This window comes from Haemaphysalis longicornis, unplaced genomic scaffold, assembly GCF_048455015.1.
Source record: "Haemaphysalis longicornis isolate Haplotype H1 unplaced genomic scaffold, Haemaphysalis longicornis Haplotype H1 scaffold_3, whole genome shotgun sequence".
Taxonomy (NCBI): Eukaryota; Metazoa; Arthropoda; class Arachnida; order Ixodida; family Ixodidae; genus Haemaphysalis; species Haemaphysalis longicornis.
This window is the reverse complement of record NW_027526335.1, coordinates 153,925,951-153,942,354: the sequence shown is the minus strand read 5'-3', so window position 1 is coordinate 153,942,354 and position 16,404 is coordinate 153,925,951. Positions and strand designations below refer to the sequence as shown.

General features: G+C 49.9%; 1 pseudogene; it reads left to right on the top strand.

Annotated features, from left to right (window-relative positions):
• The first annotated feature begins 598 nt into the window (after positions 1–598).
• LOC144175145 (very long chain fatty acid elongase 7 pseudogene) lies at positions 599–4,189 on the top strand (annotated as a pseudogene).
• Positions 4,190–16,404: the final 12,215 nt, after the last annotated feature.

Sequence of the window (16,404 nt, the reverse complement as noted above, 5' to 3'; positions counted from 1 at the left end):
AGGATGCGATGACTCCCGTAAAACATTTCGCGAAAACAAAAAAAGCGATGACCGGCGTGAATTGCGTGCCGAGGGACACAACGCTCTCGGTCTTCCCCTTCGAGGTGCGTGCTCGGGCAATTTTGCCTTTCGCCGAAAGGTGCTTCGACCGCCGCGCCGCGTTTTCTTTTCTCTTTTCCTCGTGCGAAACCACTTTCGCGGTCCCGAACGAAGGGCGCACGGAGCCGTAAGAAAACGTCAACGCGCGCGCCGCAGCCGTCGTTGGGGCCGGGGTAAACAAACACGCCAGCGCGCTGCAGAGACCGCTAGACGGGCGCGCAACCGACCTTCCGCCCACCTGACGCGCGTGGAGCCGGCACACGTGTTTCCCCATCGGTGACTCGTACCGTGACTGTTTCGTCAAGCCGGCTTGCCGCTCGCGACGCTCTGCAAATCTGCCGCTCTCCCGTCTCTCTCTCCCATCTCGGCTTTGTCAGTCCGGTTTCTAAGACGTCACGCGCGCCGTTCGCCAATGGACGGCCGCTCCGAGCGCGTGCCGCCAGTTTCGATAACGGGAAAAAGAAAGAAGAAAGAAAGAAACCCGTCTGTAGTTTGCCGCCACCGACAACTGTCCTTTCGTCGTAGCGCTGCGCCGAAGTGCTTCCGACGCGGCGCCGCGCGGCGGTGTAGTTCACCACATCTCGGGACGCCCCGTGCGATAGTGACGTGCGTGACGTTGTCCGCCAATCGGAGTGTTTCGTGGAGTCCGAAGCTGCGCCTCATTGGCTTCGGGGTTCGTGACAGCCCGTAGTGCACACGTGAATGCGGGAACGCGCGAATGTGCGTGACGTCAGCCAGCCGGGCAACACCGATCGTCTAAATGGCGTCCGGAACAGTCGAAGCCCATCAGAGCTCGCTTCGCGGTCCACAAAGGCGGGCAGACGAAGCACGTCGCGGAGCATCAGCGAGGAACTGCGTGTACGGTTCGAGTCGTCGAAACAAAAGACAATGGCCCTCCTAGAAGACGGACTTCGGTACCTGTCGTCGCTCGCGGACCCGCGGGTCCAGGGCTGGCCCCTCGTCGACAGTCCGTTCACTGTGATCAGCGTGGTTGCAGTGTACGTATCGTTCGTGACAACGGTGGGCCCCCACTGGATGCGCGATCGCAAGCCCTACAACCTGAAGCCCCTCATCATGGCGTACAACCTGGCCAACGTCTTCTGCAGCGCCTTCTTCGCCGTGCAGTTCTTCCGGCACACGTACTTCGGCGGCGGCTACAGCTGGTCCTGCCAGACGGTCGACTACTCGGACAGCCCCAACGCGCTCGCGCTGACCAGGCTCGCCTGGTGGTACCTGCTGCTCAAGATTGCCGACCTGCTGGACACCGTCTTCTTCGTGCTCACCAAGAAGCAGAGCCACGTGACCGTGCTGCACGTGGCGCACCACTCCATGGTCGTGGGCACCGTGTGGTTGGTGCTCAAGTACGCCTGCGGCGGCCAGAACATCCTGACGGCGGCCGTCAACAGTTGCGTGCACGTCATCATGTACGGCTACTACTTCCTCTCCCTGCTGGGGCCGTCGGTGCAGAAGTACCTCTGGTGGAAGCGCTACATCACCCAGATCCAGCTCATCCAGTTCGTCGGACTCGTGGTGCACGCCGTCATGCCTCTGTTCGTGCGCTGCGGCTTCCCGCTCTTCTTCAGCTGGCTCTGCATCGGCGAGTGTGCCTTCTTCTTCCTCATGTTCTTCCAGTTTTACCGCAAGAGCTACAAGAAGCTAGTCAAAGACTGCTAGGGGACGTCGCCCCGCGAGTGGCAGCTGCCAAACGGCGGAGATGCTTGCGGGAGGCAGTTCGCTGAAGCGACAGGGCAACGCAGCGTCTCCAAGCAGTACTCAAGCTGATGCCATCCCGCCTACTTGAGCCACGTTCATCTTTCACTGAGATGTGGCTTCAGAAGCCATTACTTGACTCTTCATCTTGCGGCTGGCGCGGACCAGGGGCTTCATTGTGTGGACCAACATCCATTTCATTCGTGTGTACTCGGACGAAGCACTTGTCGCTGATTGAGGACTACAACTGCAAACGCGCGTGCAAGTGTACACGCGCGTACACGAGAAGATCGTCCGTCTTCGTCGCGAAGGTTGGTGGGCGCCGTGCTCGCATACGCCCAGGGCTGCCGCGTACCACTAGACTTCGCAATATAAGCGACGACAGCGGCGACAGCGCCCGTATTGCATACAGACGCGCTTCCAAAGCCGCGCTGACAAGGTTCTTCTGTTTTTTTTTTTTTTTTCCTGTGTTTTCTTCGTCTACGCGATCGAGCCGGTGTCGCGTTCCCGTCTTGGTCTCGCTTCGAAGACGGCCTTCCATTTCGTTGTTCTCTTGTACTGCACCGCCGCGTTTTTTGCAGGAGCTCGTGAGATTGCGCTCAGAAAGCATTCTTTCATACCCCGCCCGAAATCAGGCGATTGACGCGGCTATGCTTACTCGCTTTTATCGGCTTCCTTGACATTCGGATTACACAGCCAAAGCAAAAGTTATTCTGCGCCTCTCACGTGCTTTGCAGTTTCGATCGGTGGCTGCGACGAGATAAGCAGTATATTAATTGTGGGGACAACCCTGCCGCGGCGGCGCATTGATTGCCATGACACCTTAACCTTGTTAGTAGGTCGATTCGACCGTGGGGAAGATGCGTATCGGTGATCGCTTCCAAACATCGAGGAAACAACGAGCCGCCTCGTCGCCTTTACTACCGCAGACGCGTCAGCCTTCTTTCCGGAAAACAATACGAGGTTGGAAGAAACGCCGTGTCGCAGCGTTGTCCTTCTGGATCGTCCTTGTACAGAGAGTGCTTTTAGACGAACTGTCCAAGCGAGACCACGGGCTTCGTCGCCTGAATCTCCTTGCTCGCTTTTGTTGAGCTCTCATTAGTCAGAAGAGTTGAACGAAGGCGGGCATTTTCGGGCGACAAACGTCCGGATGGTTGCGCGAGGGCTGTAGCTGTATTCGTTAAAGTGCCTCAAGCTCTCGCGTCGTAAAGGACAGGTTCGTCACCGCAAAACGCGAAGTGCCTTAACGCGCGGTCAATTTGTTCTGTGCGTAAATTTTGTCAGATTTTACAAGAGGTTTAACACGAGCGCAATTGTCACTTTGTAATCTTGTTCTCACGCGGTAAGCTCCTCCGTGCGCCACCCAAGGTCAATGTGATATTTTTGTCCCGACGTCGTTCACAACGTCTTGTCGGAACATACGGGATGAGTTGTCATGTACATATCATTCATTTTGTGCCGTTTTATTGTTGTAGCTCGTGTCTGTAATGTTCATTACTTTGTCGCGATCGGTCTTTTTAAAAGTACACCTGCAGAATTCTCGTAGAACTTTGTCCACGAAATTTCCATAAAATTTTCATTGCACTCGGGCGATAAGAGACTGTACGCTGATACCTCATTTGGCCAGCATCAATTTTTTTCTACAACGTAAAACGGTGTTTCACCGTGTGGCGCTTTTGTTGCCTTGGCCTCTTATCAGGCCGCATGAATTTCAATGTCAGACTAAAAACGCGAATGGCTTTGCTTGTATAAAGAGTGCAGTATTTATCGCGTTCATCTTTACCTTGTTAAGAAAAGAATGCTTGCGTCGAAACATGCCCCCGTACAGGGTAATGAAACATGTCTGTTTGTCTTTCATAGCTGAATGGAGTGTTTTTTACTGCCTTCAATCTGATCCTTCAAAGGGTTAATAAATATGCACATCATTCCTATTCCTTGACGACTAAATTGAGTGCGGACGACATTGATAATCTGGGTGTTCGTGTTGGAAGTTTTTTGCGAAGATGTGCCGGCTCAGATGAGTTTCAAAAGCGATTTAAAAAAAAAAGGGGGAGGGGGGGATGGAAGCGAGGCGCCAGTTGCAATGACAATTTTTTTTTTTAAATTGACAGTTCGCGCTAGCGCACAAAATTGTTGTTAGGATGATGGACTTTAGCAATTCATGACTGTCCTATGTCCACCCTATTTATTTCCTGCGTTTGTGTGTCTTTGTGTCTCCTACTTTTAATCTTATTTCAGTTGTACATAGCGTATGTCTGTATTATTTTCTGATCCTGTTACCAGATTTTCCGACGTCCGCAGTCAAATACTTGGTTATATTGTTCTTGTGGCATTTTCTGTCTGCTCACACGTGGAATACAATAAAATGCTCAATCCATTACGTCTTGCCTGCTGCGTTTTTATCTTCCTTTGTGCGAAAATACAAAAAAAAAACGCGAACAGATAGTTGCATTTCTTGCGCTGGCTAGCTTGCATGACCTACCGTGACTTAGAAACGCGCGACGTATTTGGTAGCCCACATCGCATCGTTATCGCTAACCCAAATATCACAAATCCAATGCCGAAAAGAACCGCGACCGATGCAGCAAATGAAACGCAGTGCTGCTTCCCGTTTGCTTCTTCGCACTTGGAAAAATGCGCGAAGAACAAGAAAAGCCGGACAAAGGAACGCCCACAAAAGAGCGGTTCCTTGCTTTTGCTGTTTCCACATGTTTTACGCGTAAGAAACCTTCACCAACTCGTCCAGCTGTGCCTTCTTACTCGTTTCGTGTTTTCCTATTCCGCATCCCCTTTTAAGAGCGAATGCTCTTTATAAGCGACCCCAAACCATCCACCGCCGGCGGCGGCGGCGTCGGCGGCGGCGTCGGCGGCGTCCGCAGTGCTCCTCTATATTTAAAAAAGAAACAGCATCCGGCGCCAGGTTTCGATCCGAGGACTTTGCGGGCCGCAGCGCGACGCGCTACCGACCAAGCCACAGACGCGACGGTGATATCAGTGTTAGACGCGCCTTATATCTTTAACGCATTCAAACTACGTCGTCAGCGGCGTGCGTTGGCGACTCAGCGGCGTTATAGCGGCTTGATAACTGCGTGGTGTACACGTGATACTACAAACCCGATGGAAGAGATGGAAGAGAAGGCGGCGAGGGGGTGGGCTGCGGGGGCCGAGCGCAAGCGCCGCAAGCGGGCCGACAACCGTGCATTCGCACTTTCACATTCTCCCCCTCGGGGAAATGCGGGGGAATTTTTTTCATTACCCGTGCAGACAAACCGCTACTAAGTAGGATAGTAAGCTTCCGTGGCTTCATACCATACATACTTGTTTTTGCTCACCTAATAGGCGTTAAAATTATGTTAAAAATTGCAGTAAAAAGGAAATTACTTGAAGTCATTGCGTCTCCCCGTTTCTTTGTTTCAAATAGCGTGCGCGGTGCATCTTGGCATGCATTTTACAAAGGGATCTACTGGGAGTCCGGAGGTAAAATAGAGTAAAACTTTTTTATTGAGCAGCATCTTGTATAAGATTGAGCCGTCTTGCAGATATAACCCTGTGTCGTCCCGTATGCTACCCCTCTATCAACCGCCAGAGGCCGATCGCAAAGGCTAAGATGGACAGCGGCGTCTCCACCTGCTCTGGGTAATCAGAAACTGGGTGGAGTGGGGATAAATCTGTGTTCTTCGTGCATCCCGTGATAATGTGCCTGAGTGTACCTGACTACGCGGAGAACTTGCATTGGGCTCCGGGTTGATTTGGCAACATCGGGTGCATCACAGTTGGGTAGGGACACGTGTTTGTTTAAACGAGCCTGAGCGTGGCCTCTTGGGTCTTTGGTAGTTATGGGTGGGTAACCGAGTTGTTCTGCCACTGAGTTTGTAATGCGCTGTAATTTCCAGGTAGGCCGTGAGGGGTGTAGATAAATGTTGAAGCGTAACCGTCACAGCGGCAAGTCCACCATCTAGTTCTGTGAAAAAATTTCGGCCGGAGAAGGCATTCGACTTCATCCTACAACCAGGCACCTTCACAGTCGACGGAAAGTTGGATGCTGCTGCTGCGGGCAAATCTCGGCAGGAAGTCTGCGGAGAAGCCAAAAAAGGAAAAAAAATGAGTGTACCTTATGTTGTTCCTACGACGGCTTGAAAGCTAAAGCCTGGGTGGCGGTGAATTAGACAGGCACATGATTTATTTTGTTTTACCTGTTCCGTTCTTCCACATTCCCGCACAACGTCGAAATATACTTCTTCCGCTTCTAGTGGGACTGTTATACCGGAAACCCTTCTACTGACGTCCGCGAAAATTCTTTTGTCATCCACATTTTTCCAGTTGAATTAGTAATCTTAGTTGGAAACCTTAAATAGTGTTGTTTTATTGTTTGAATTAAATGGCATAGTCATCCCTCCATATTTCGCATAGTGATGCCAATAAAATCACTGTGATATTCAATTTATTTGCGTAGTCATCCATCACTGAATCATGCACTTCCATGACTTGGTCGCCCATCTTCTGATTGGGGGGGTCTAACGCGCCGACGCAGCGCAGGTGATGAGGCGCGCCGCAGTGGAGGGCTCCGGATTAATTTTGACCACCTGGGGGTCTTTAACGTGCGCCGAAATCTCGTACACACGGGAGTTTTTGCCTTTCGCCTCCATCAGAAAAGCGTCTGCCGCAACCGGGAATCGAACCGGCGACCTCGTGCTCAGCAGCGCAACGCCTTAGCCACTGAGCCACCGCGGCGGGTTGGTCGCCCATCCTAATTATTCGCTGAGTTATCCCCTGTAATCGGTTAGTAATCTGTCTTAAATCACTTTTATTGACTTTACTACACTTTATTTCGCCTTAATTCACTTCACTAGCTTGGCTGTGCTATTTCTCTGCCCTACTTCTTCTGCAGTGAACTGGAATTGATGGCCACCTAGCGCTACTGCCGATTTAAAGAGCGGGCTGTGGAGAACCTCGCGCTATAGAACGCCTGGTTCAAGTTGATTGATACGGTAGGCTTCGGAAAATGGTTTTCGTTCGAGGTCGTTGAAGGTGAACCGAACGATGGGACATATTAAGCTTTCGCTTTAAACTCGCAGATGGTAAAACGCGCTGGCCGCACGTCCAAAATATACTTTATATAAGTAGAACGCGTATGCGCTTTATCTAAATACACTTTAAAGACGTACAAAATATATGTACCTTATCGCGCATGCTTCCCTAGTAATGGTATTGTGGGCTGTACCGCGAATCAAAGGGAAGCCCGCTAGTCCGCACTGCGGTTCATTCGAACAGATGTTCTGTCCCCTCTCTGTGCGAATTAACAATATTCGACAAGCTTCACCTCACCTGAGCATTCTTTAAAGGGATCTCTTATAAGTTTATTTTGTTTTCTTTGCATTCTTTCTCTTGCGGCAGCTCACATATATTTTCATGGTCAATCTTCCTCTCTCAAGGAAACTTGATCGCGTTGCTTCTTCAAACGGAGGTGGTTTTTGTTGATGTTGTGTCCCATCAGGCCCCGCACAGTCTCTCTCGGGGCGTCCACTTTCATGCAATAATCCCGTCGGTGTTATGCAATGCGCCTCGCTAATATGTCTCCGGTGCCCTGGAGGCCCTTGAGGCCATGTACGCAGTCTGTGCACGCGAGCCTTTTTTTCCTTGTTTGCCTTGTTCAGGAGTTGCTTTCGCGCAGAGAGGCTTATTTGGGCCGCAACCGCAGCCGAAGAAATACCACGAACAGCATTAATAATGCATGATGCAATGCATTTAGTATATTTTTATAGAGTATAATGGCATATACGCCAAAGCCCACAGAACAATTTGTGCAATAGTATGCCAGTATTATTGCTATCTTTTTGGCGAAAAGGAAACGCGAGCGGTTATTACGCGTTAATAAAATTGTTTTTTTTTTACTTGAATTGGTGCAGATTACTGCAGTGTCGTGCAGACCAGCGCAGAGGGCTGCGATTAGGACTACATTCTGGTAACCAAATGACATGTGCTGCACCGCTTGCACCCATGTAGCCACCCAGTCTAAAATCACAACAGGAATACCGCATAAGCCTTACAAGAATTCCTGTCGCAGGACACAAAACTTTGTCGTGACAACAGAAGTAGTATTGTTGCGACAAAGCCATCTGTTACGACACACATTTCTGTCGGAACGACAAAGTCAATTTTCTCAACGACAAACATTCCTGCAGTCACAACAGAATTGTCATTTATCTTACTCTTATCAATGGGCAATAACATTCAAATCGTATGCAACTACTGATGGAACATCGGGATCACTTCAAGACAGGAATTCGGCACGACAGAACAACAAATTCAGGACAAAAATGCGACACACGACAGAACCTTTGAATCACGACACGACAAGAATACGACGAGACGACAGTACGACGCACGAAAATACGACAACACCACAGAAACATTTTTTTGTCGTCTTTTTCAACTGGGCAGTGCAAGTAAAAAAAAAATCTCGGAAAACTCCCAAGACAGCGCCTTATTTTCGCCTCTAGAATTTTGAAACATTTTAAGAAGACTAGGCCCGCTTTCCAATGGCTCCTCTGAGCAAGCGCTAACAAACAAGAAGAAATAATAACAAATAAAAGGCGTCCGAAATTTAAAAGAATGTTGGCAGTTGTTTATCCCCGGGCCGCAGCAAGGTCACCTGTGTGACGGAAAAATAAGGCGTAGTTCCCCAAAGAAAACTTACATAGGTATGCAGTAACACTGAACTGTTCAAAAGTGCATCTTTATTTTTAGTGAAACTGACCCGCCGCGGTGGCTCAGTGGCTAAGGCGTTGCGCTGCTGAGCACGAGGTCGCGGGTTCGATTCCCGGCCGCGGCGGCCGCTTTTCTGATGGAGGCGAAAAGCAAAAACGCCTGTGTGCACGCGATTTCGGCGCACGATGAAGATCCCCAGGTGGTCAAAATTAATCCGGAGCCCTCCACTACGGCGCGCCTCATCGCCTGCGTTGCGTCGGCGCGTTAAACCCCACAATCAGAATCAGAATCAGTGAAACTGGAACAGGGTAGATGTTTGTTCCGTATAGACTTGGCGTGTGGCAGCAATGCACAGTGACGTCCACATCCGCAATCAATTTCGTAAACGGAAGAAGACTGCTAGATAAGGAGAGGTGGCAAAGGGGAACGGCGAGTCCTTGGCAAGAGCGCGTATTGTGCAGCTTTTGAGTACCTTAAATAGTTTTCTGATGCCGCCCGCTCTGAATTACTTCCTAGGTTTTCCTGTATCCAGAGCTGTCCTTCCTCTGGCATCGCTTCTCTGCGCACGTGGGGTTCGGAAAATGCGAGTGCAGCAAGCAATACCAAATATCAAATAACAATATAGCTCTGCTGAAATTACATAAACCCTGAAAGGCTTTCTGCCACCTTTTTTGTCTGAATCAGAAATGCGTTCGGAATGAAGTAAAAGAAGCGTATACAAATATTACTGCGGTAAGCTCGTCAGATATTTTACCAGCTTGCTCAAAGATTTGTCTCGTTTTTGGTTTTGGCACTGTCAGCGCGCTCGAAGGGCGTAATTCGAGCGGTGCCGTGGCTATTGGCCGATTTATTTTCAGTTGTAGCTGCAAACTCAGTCTCTATATATACGAGCTTTATATATAGCGACGTAATCATGCTCGGCGATTCAGCGGGCTGAATTAGTTATTAACGCGATAGCGTTATTACGCTAACTTTTCGATTTCCGCGTGCCTGCCGGCCGTTCACTATCAGCCGCGCTCATCAAGCGTCCACGGAAGTCCGTCACCGGTGCTAACAGGAAACTAAAACAGAGGCAGCAAGATACGAGGGCTCGCCTGAATCTCGATTATGGGAGAGCGGCTACGGGAATGTGGAAAGGAGGACTATACTACGACAGCGGAGGCGAAAGATACGATACAAGATTTAAGCGGGGCCCGCGCAGTGAGACGTGTTGTACGCCGTATTGGTAGTCGCATCCTCGGCAGATACGGTGTCCAGCCGCTGCTGCAATCGACTCCATCACCCCAAAGCTCCCCTGCCAACGGAACTGATTCGGCGCCAACATTGGGCCACTTGACTAAGAAAGGGAAAAATCTTGGCGAAAGATGGGCGAAAGATTAACACCAATTTTTAACGCTAATCTTGGCGAAAGATTAACGCCAAGCTGTGAAAAAGCAAGGAAGGCCGATTTTAAGACCAGAAACTAACTAAAATGTCTGTTAATAAGAAATGACACCGTTCACAGGGCGTGTAGGAGGCCAATTTTTAAATTACTGTAGAAATGTCCTGCGGCCCTGTCACAGATGCAAGCTCTGTGCGGAAAAAGGATGGATGGCACCACGCGGACAATTTAGAAGTCAGCCTAAAAATTGGTCAGGATATCGTCCGAGAGGGCGGTCACGCAAAAATCATCGGCATGGCAGTACACCGAAGCGGCCGAAGTGATCTCACCATCACTAAGAAATGAAACGTATTTACCCATTTGGACCATATTTTAATACACCTCACCAAGAAAGGATTTAGAGAGAGAGAGAGACAAAGAAATAACACTTACGCAGACAATCAGCACGTCTGCATGTCCAGAAATTTATCTGCGCTGAATGAAACTAAACACCATCATGAGAACAGCGTATAAGGCAGCCCTCAACCTCTCACTTCTCGCGATCACCAAACAGGTCGGCGACCCGCCTATAAAAACTATCATATATCAGCTTAAGCATCCTTACACAGTCTCAAAAAGACTTGTTCCTAGAGGCAGAATACACAAACACTTGAACAACATTCATCCGTCTACAGTGAGTTCACATCACATCGACACCCGGACACGAGAGTTTGGAAGATTACGCCGCAGCTGACAAAAAAAAGTTCTGCAGGAATTAAAAAAAATATCTATAATGTGCAGCATTCTTATGCCGACTGTCGTGAGTGTGAGTTCCTTCCAGGCAATTTTTTGTTTGTTTTTCCCAAATGTTGACCGACCAATTACCTCCAACCACGCTATTGTAACGATTACAGGTGACACTTTCGCGAAATCTTCGTTATTGTGGAAAGGCTGGGCATTACGCGGTTCGCCCTTTTCCGTAATTATTTTTATTTTTCTTATTTTTTTATGTCCTCAAAATTTTGTTTGAGCAATTATTTCCATTTACGCTATTATAACGATTACAGGTGAAACTTTCGCGAAATCTGCATTACTGGGGAAATGCCACGTACTTTTTGCAAGCTTCCGTAATTCTTTAATATTTTTCTTCTTTTTGGTTTTTTTAAATTTCGTCTGACCTCAATTTTAAGCTACTTTAACGATTATATGTGTAACTTTATATGTGCAACTTTAGCGAAATCTGCATTACTGTGGAAAGACAGCGCGTTACACAGTTCGCCATTTTTCGTAATTATTTTATGTTTTTCTTATTTTTTAAGGTTTTGAAAATTTATTTCGCCCTAGTATCTCTATTTACACCATTATAGCGATTCCATGGTCCTGGCCTGGCTCAGCTGTGGGGGTGCTCGGCAAAGAATGCTAAGCATTAAAAGCACGTGAACACGCATCAACTTTCCCCGTGCCAAATAGGATGTCATCGTCGAAGAATCGCAAGTTCGGCGCAGTATACGAACCAACGCATATATCGCGAAATTTGGATGGGCAAAGATGTTTCGTACGAAATTCCCAACGATACTATAAAACTGCTATGCACAGGAAAATTTACACTTTCTTCCACGCAACCTTATGATATTTAAAAATATGCACACAGGAGTATAACAAGTGAAACCTTACCTGTTGCCCTTCCGTCGAAAAATGTGAAGCTTCCCTGACCGCCTCGTCACCATATCAGCATGAGCTTGTTCAGTGAGAGCCGGGAAAACAGCCGCTGAGTCTGGGGCTTTGCCATTCGGGCTCAACCCTTGAGCTCTTTACCATCTGTTTACCTGACGCCTCGGATAACCGGTACCGCCCAAAGAAGACCAGCCCCAAAGTGTCCCCCTCCACATCCGTCAACACATTAGTGTAGCTCCCTTGCCGCGGAATATGCACCCTCTTTACAACAAAGCACGCCGCAAAGCCCGGGTCGATGCAGTTACGAAGAAGCACGCAGGGAACCCTACGACACGCTGCACGGACGCCGCACGCTTCACCCGCAAACCCGCCCACGCGGTCACGGTTATAGACCACGAGGGAACCGAGCTCACAGCCGCCACGATATCCACCACCTCTACAAACGCCGCTGAGGAAATCGCCATCGCCCTAGCAGCCACAACAAATAGCGAATACGTTACAGTCATTACGGACTCGCACGTAGCATGCCGCAACTGCCAGCTCGGCCGCATGTCACCCTTCGCCCTCAAGATCCTGAATGCCGTCCCTCAGCTTCCCGACATTCATATCGTTTGGGCCCCTGGACACGAGTCTCTCGACGGAAATGAGGCGGCACACGCCGCTGCCCGAGCACACACCCTCCGGGACAATTCCGAGTAGAGCCAAGACACGGAGAAGGCCCCCCCACACACTGAATGGCTACGCGGACATTCTCGCTCACTTCAGACACGAGCGTCAGCGGTTCCCTCCACCCAACTCTCACCTTTCCAGAGCCGAAGCGACCCCACTCCGCCGGCTACAGACAAACTTCTATCCGCACTGTACGCTCCTCCACCATATCTGCCCCACCCATTATTATAGTACCTGCCACTTTTGCCCCCAGCCAGGCACCCTGTGCCATCTGGTCTGGGAGTGCCAACATTCCCCATCCCTCACAGCCAATCCCCGTCCTACGTACGAGCAGTGGATGGACCGGCTGTCCAGCTCGGACCTCTCAACCTCGGACCTCGGACCTCTCTTGACTCTACTCGGCGCATGCTGATAGAGAGGGCACGAGCAGCCAGCAAGGACCAGGGCATCCCGGACTAGCAGACGCCCCCCACCGGTGGTGCTCTCACCATCCTGCACCATTAAGCTTCAAATTAAAGATGTTTATTCTCTCTCTCTCTCTCTCCTTCTTTTCCGAAGCTCCAACCACATCTTACGCAATAAAAGGCTTCTCCGTGCCTCCCTTGTGCTGAGAAAGAAATGCCAAGAAGTTCAGGCTGCTCACGACGCGTGAAAATAAAACTTTGAAACACTGGAACTCTCGCCTTCTCGAAAAACACCCTGCAGGCGGAAATTTTCACGCCGGCCTCTTCGTCTACACAAGCACAGGTGGCCTCGGTCCTTCCTGGGCCACGGCAAATAAAAATTGTTGCCGCTAGCTCCGCTCTCTTTACTGAACATCAGGGCCTGGAAAGCATGTGTTGTAAACGCAGCAACTCTATTTCAGAAAGCTTCGTCGGCGACTAAGTAACGCTATCGCGTCGTACATCTTAAGACGTAAACGTAAATGGCATCTGCAACTTTTTTTTTCTATATATAGTTCTTTCCGACGGCACTAAACCAGCTTCCGCTGAATTTGGCCCCTATTTCCCGCTGTATACGAACGTTCAACGCACAGAGGCCGGTGTGAGCGCAGCACTTTTCCTGCTAAAGTTGTCTGCAGCGCACGCTAGGGCGTCGATGAAGGAGTGGCGATTTAGCAGTTATCACGCACTGCCTGCAGCATGCCGTGCCAACAACTTATGGGGTTGACACTGAGACACGGTGTAAAGAAAGACGGCCGTGATGAATGCATCGGTTCGTCCCTGCCATTTGTATTATCTGCAATCTGACTGGTCGGCTACAATAGCAGCGACTGACGTATTTTCGCCTGCGCCACTTAAGCTGTTCGTTCTTCTCGGCTTTGTTATCATGACGTTACCTTTGGTACCTTCTTTGTGTGGGCGCCCGTGCGTGACTCGTGATAATACCGGCTGTTGGTGTCTGGAACAGAGCGCCTACACTTACGTAATACGACGGCTATGAACCGAGCCCTTGATATGCGTGGCATCGTCCACAGCAGAAATGTCCCTACGAACCACGAGGATATAGAAAATGGTGCTACTGCTTGCGAAGCAAGCATCAGCGCAACGTGCCTAGACGTGTTGCTCTGTCTGCCGTTGTTGTTATTTTGTGTTTTTCTCGGTCCGTTGTGCCCAGTCTTTGCCGATTCACACTTGAGGGGGTGCACACCTTCTGCGGCCTAGACGGTGTGCTTAAATAAGAGTTTTTTTAACGTGAAGTTGTTGCTGCGCTAGGTTTGCGAAAGCACGCACCCCCCTCCACCCCCCCCCCCCTCACCCCCACCGAAAAGAGGAATGACGAAGCTTGAACTAAGTCGCGCTAGCCTGGAAAAATAGCGAAGCTTGTGGATTTCTCTCTCTGATAATTTCTCCCAAAGTGGAACGCTTCAGCACGCACTAAAACCGGCGCCAACCGGCTTCGCAAACTGGGGGTCTGTTGCGCGAGCTGTCTTGTGCTCCCCCTTGAGGCGCGGACGCACGCGGACGCCCAAGCATGGACGATGCGGGCGCTCTTCGTAAAACGCGTGCTGACGGGCGCGGTAAACGTCGGGAGTAACTGTGACATTGGGTTTTCCGGTGACGCCGCACATATCACGGCCACCAACAACAGCTCCGCTATTAAAAGCGTCTTCAGCTGCTAAACCTTTGCTATCGCGTTCCATGGCATATCAGAAAGAGTAAAACACGCGGAAATATTCAGCGCGTTTATTCCATAGCATGGATCAGAAAAAGTAGACACGAGGAAGCATTCGTCGCGCACTCTTTCATATAGTACGCCAGAAAGACAAAAAGACAGGTAGAAACACTCGGAGCGCGGTCAATTCCCACTGGCTTACGACGCCTTTCATAGCACGAATGTAACGAAAAAAAAAATCGCGCCAATCCACCCCGTGAATGTGGTTGGAAAGCAAAGCTGTAAACGGCACCCATAACGATTACCCATGCGACGTCACTTAAATTCACTCACATCGCTCTACAAATCATAAAACCAGAGAGAAGTGAAATGCACTTAACCACACCATTTATTACTTCAAAGAGATATTCTTGGTAAGGATAAATCAATGCATGATGCATGAACGGTGTTTGGTTGGGTTGTATTGGTGTAGCACAAGAGTGGAAACTTTTTTTATAAAATTAAAGTAAGCTCCACCCCGGTGTTAGACGATTTGAGTTCTCCGTCTCTGCGCCGCGGACGGAGGCGAGGAGATTTGCGGCAGAGAAGTAGGAGGAGGAAGAAGAAATACTTCTGTTCAGATTTCTGAAGGGCCAAGAATGCAGCCCTGGAGAGTGATTCCTTCTTCTGTGGGTCCCCTATGCAGTCCGCGCGGCCTGTGTTCTGTCCACCCGCTGAAGCTGGGTAGGTAGAGAGGGCCTGGGCAGCAGCATCTCCCATTGCTCTTGTTGGGTACTTGACGGAAAGAGAGGAGGGTGATCAGGGCTAAAGTCGCACACCCCGATTACGGGGCGGAGTGTTCCTACTTCTGAGCAAAATTTACATTCAGCGTCGTAGCGATTCGCATATATTAAGTGAAGACGCGTAGGCTGTGGGAAGGAGCCCGAATTGTATCAGCCGTAGGGTAGTTTGTTGTTCTCTGGAAAGGTCAGGGTAAGTCGAAGGTACGGTCTGTCTTGGAAGACGATCATACTGGGTTATCTATCTGAACGTGACAAGCGGGTGACTGTCCTCGTGCAGCACCACAGCACGGGAGGTAAAAGCGCAGGCTTGTTGGGTGGGCGTATTTGTTGCCCTCCATTGAAGCGTGAGAGGGTGTCCAGATGAGCTGAATGGAACCGTTTGGGGAGTGGTTTTTTAGCACGCGCAGTGCAGGTCAGGACACACAACCTGACTGGTAATTCCAGTAGGCTTGCTGGGAATCGGTGACTACCCTCTGAACCCCTGGTTGAGTGAGAGCCAAGGTGATGGCTGCCTCTTCTGCTGCCGTCAATTCTTGGGTCCTAAGCGAGGTACACGCAAAGAGGTTGGTTCTGGAGGTAGCCACGATGATTGCGTATTGCTGCCATGGATGTTAGGAGGCGTCTGTGTAGATAACTGCATGATCCCCACTGAAGGTGGTGTTTAGCGCTTGAGCCTGTGCTTTTCGGTGGCCCTCGTCATGTGAGGGGTTAATATTTCTAAGCAAAGGGAGCATCTTTAGTTTTAGTCGCCAAGAGTCTGGGAGTACGTCACGCGGAGTGACATTCTAGGCTGCCCAGACAATTTGGTGAAGCATGCGGTTACCAACCGCAGTTCTAAGTCGGACCTTCTGGTTAGAAAGATGGCCTTCTATCAGCTCTTCCACCGTGTTGGGGAGCCCCGTGCTAAGCAGCCTCTGTGTGACCGCACTCATAAGAAGACCAATGGCCTGCTCGACCGCCTTTCTAATCATTATATAAAGCATCTACACGTCTTCCTTCTCGAGAAGAAGACAGGGGCTTGACGTAAGTGACTCTCGAGAGGACAGAAGCTTCAATTATCGAAAGGCAGCGGATTCCCTTAGGCCTCGCTTCTTGGTGGCAACTCGCCTGATCATGTGTATGATTTGATTAATGTGGTTTTTGAGGCGCTGCAAGGAGACGTCACTCTTGGTCTTAGCCTCGAGATGTAGGCCTAGGATCTTGATGCTGGGGCTTGGAGTGATGGCCTGTTCATCAAGGAGTATTTGAATGTATTCCTTGGTTTGGCGTGAGGGCGGACGACAAGGA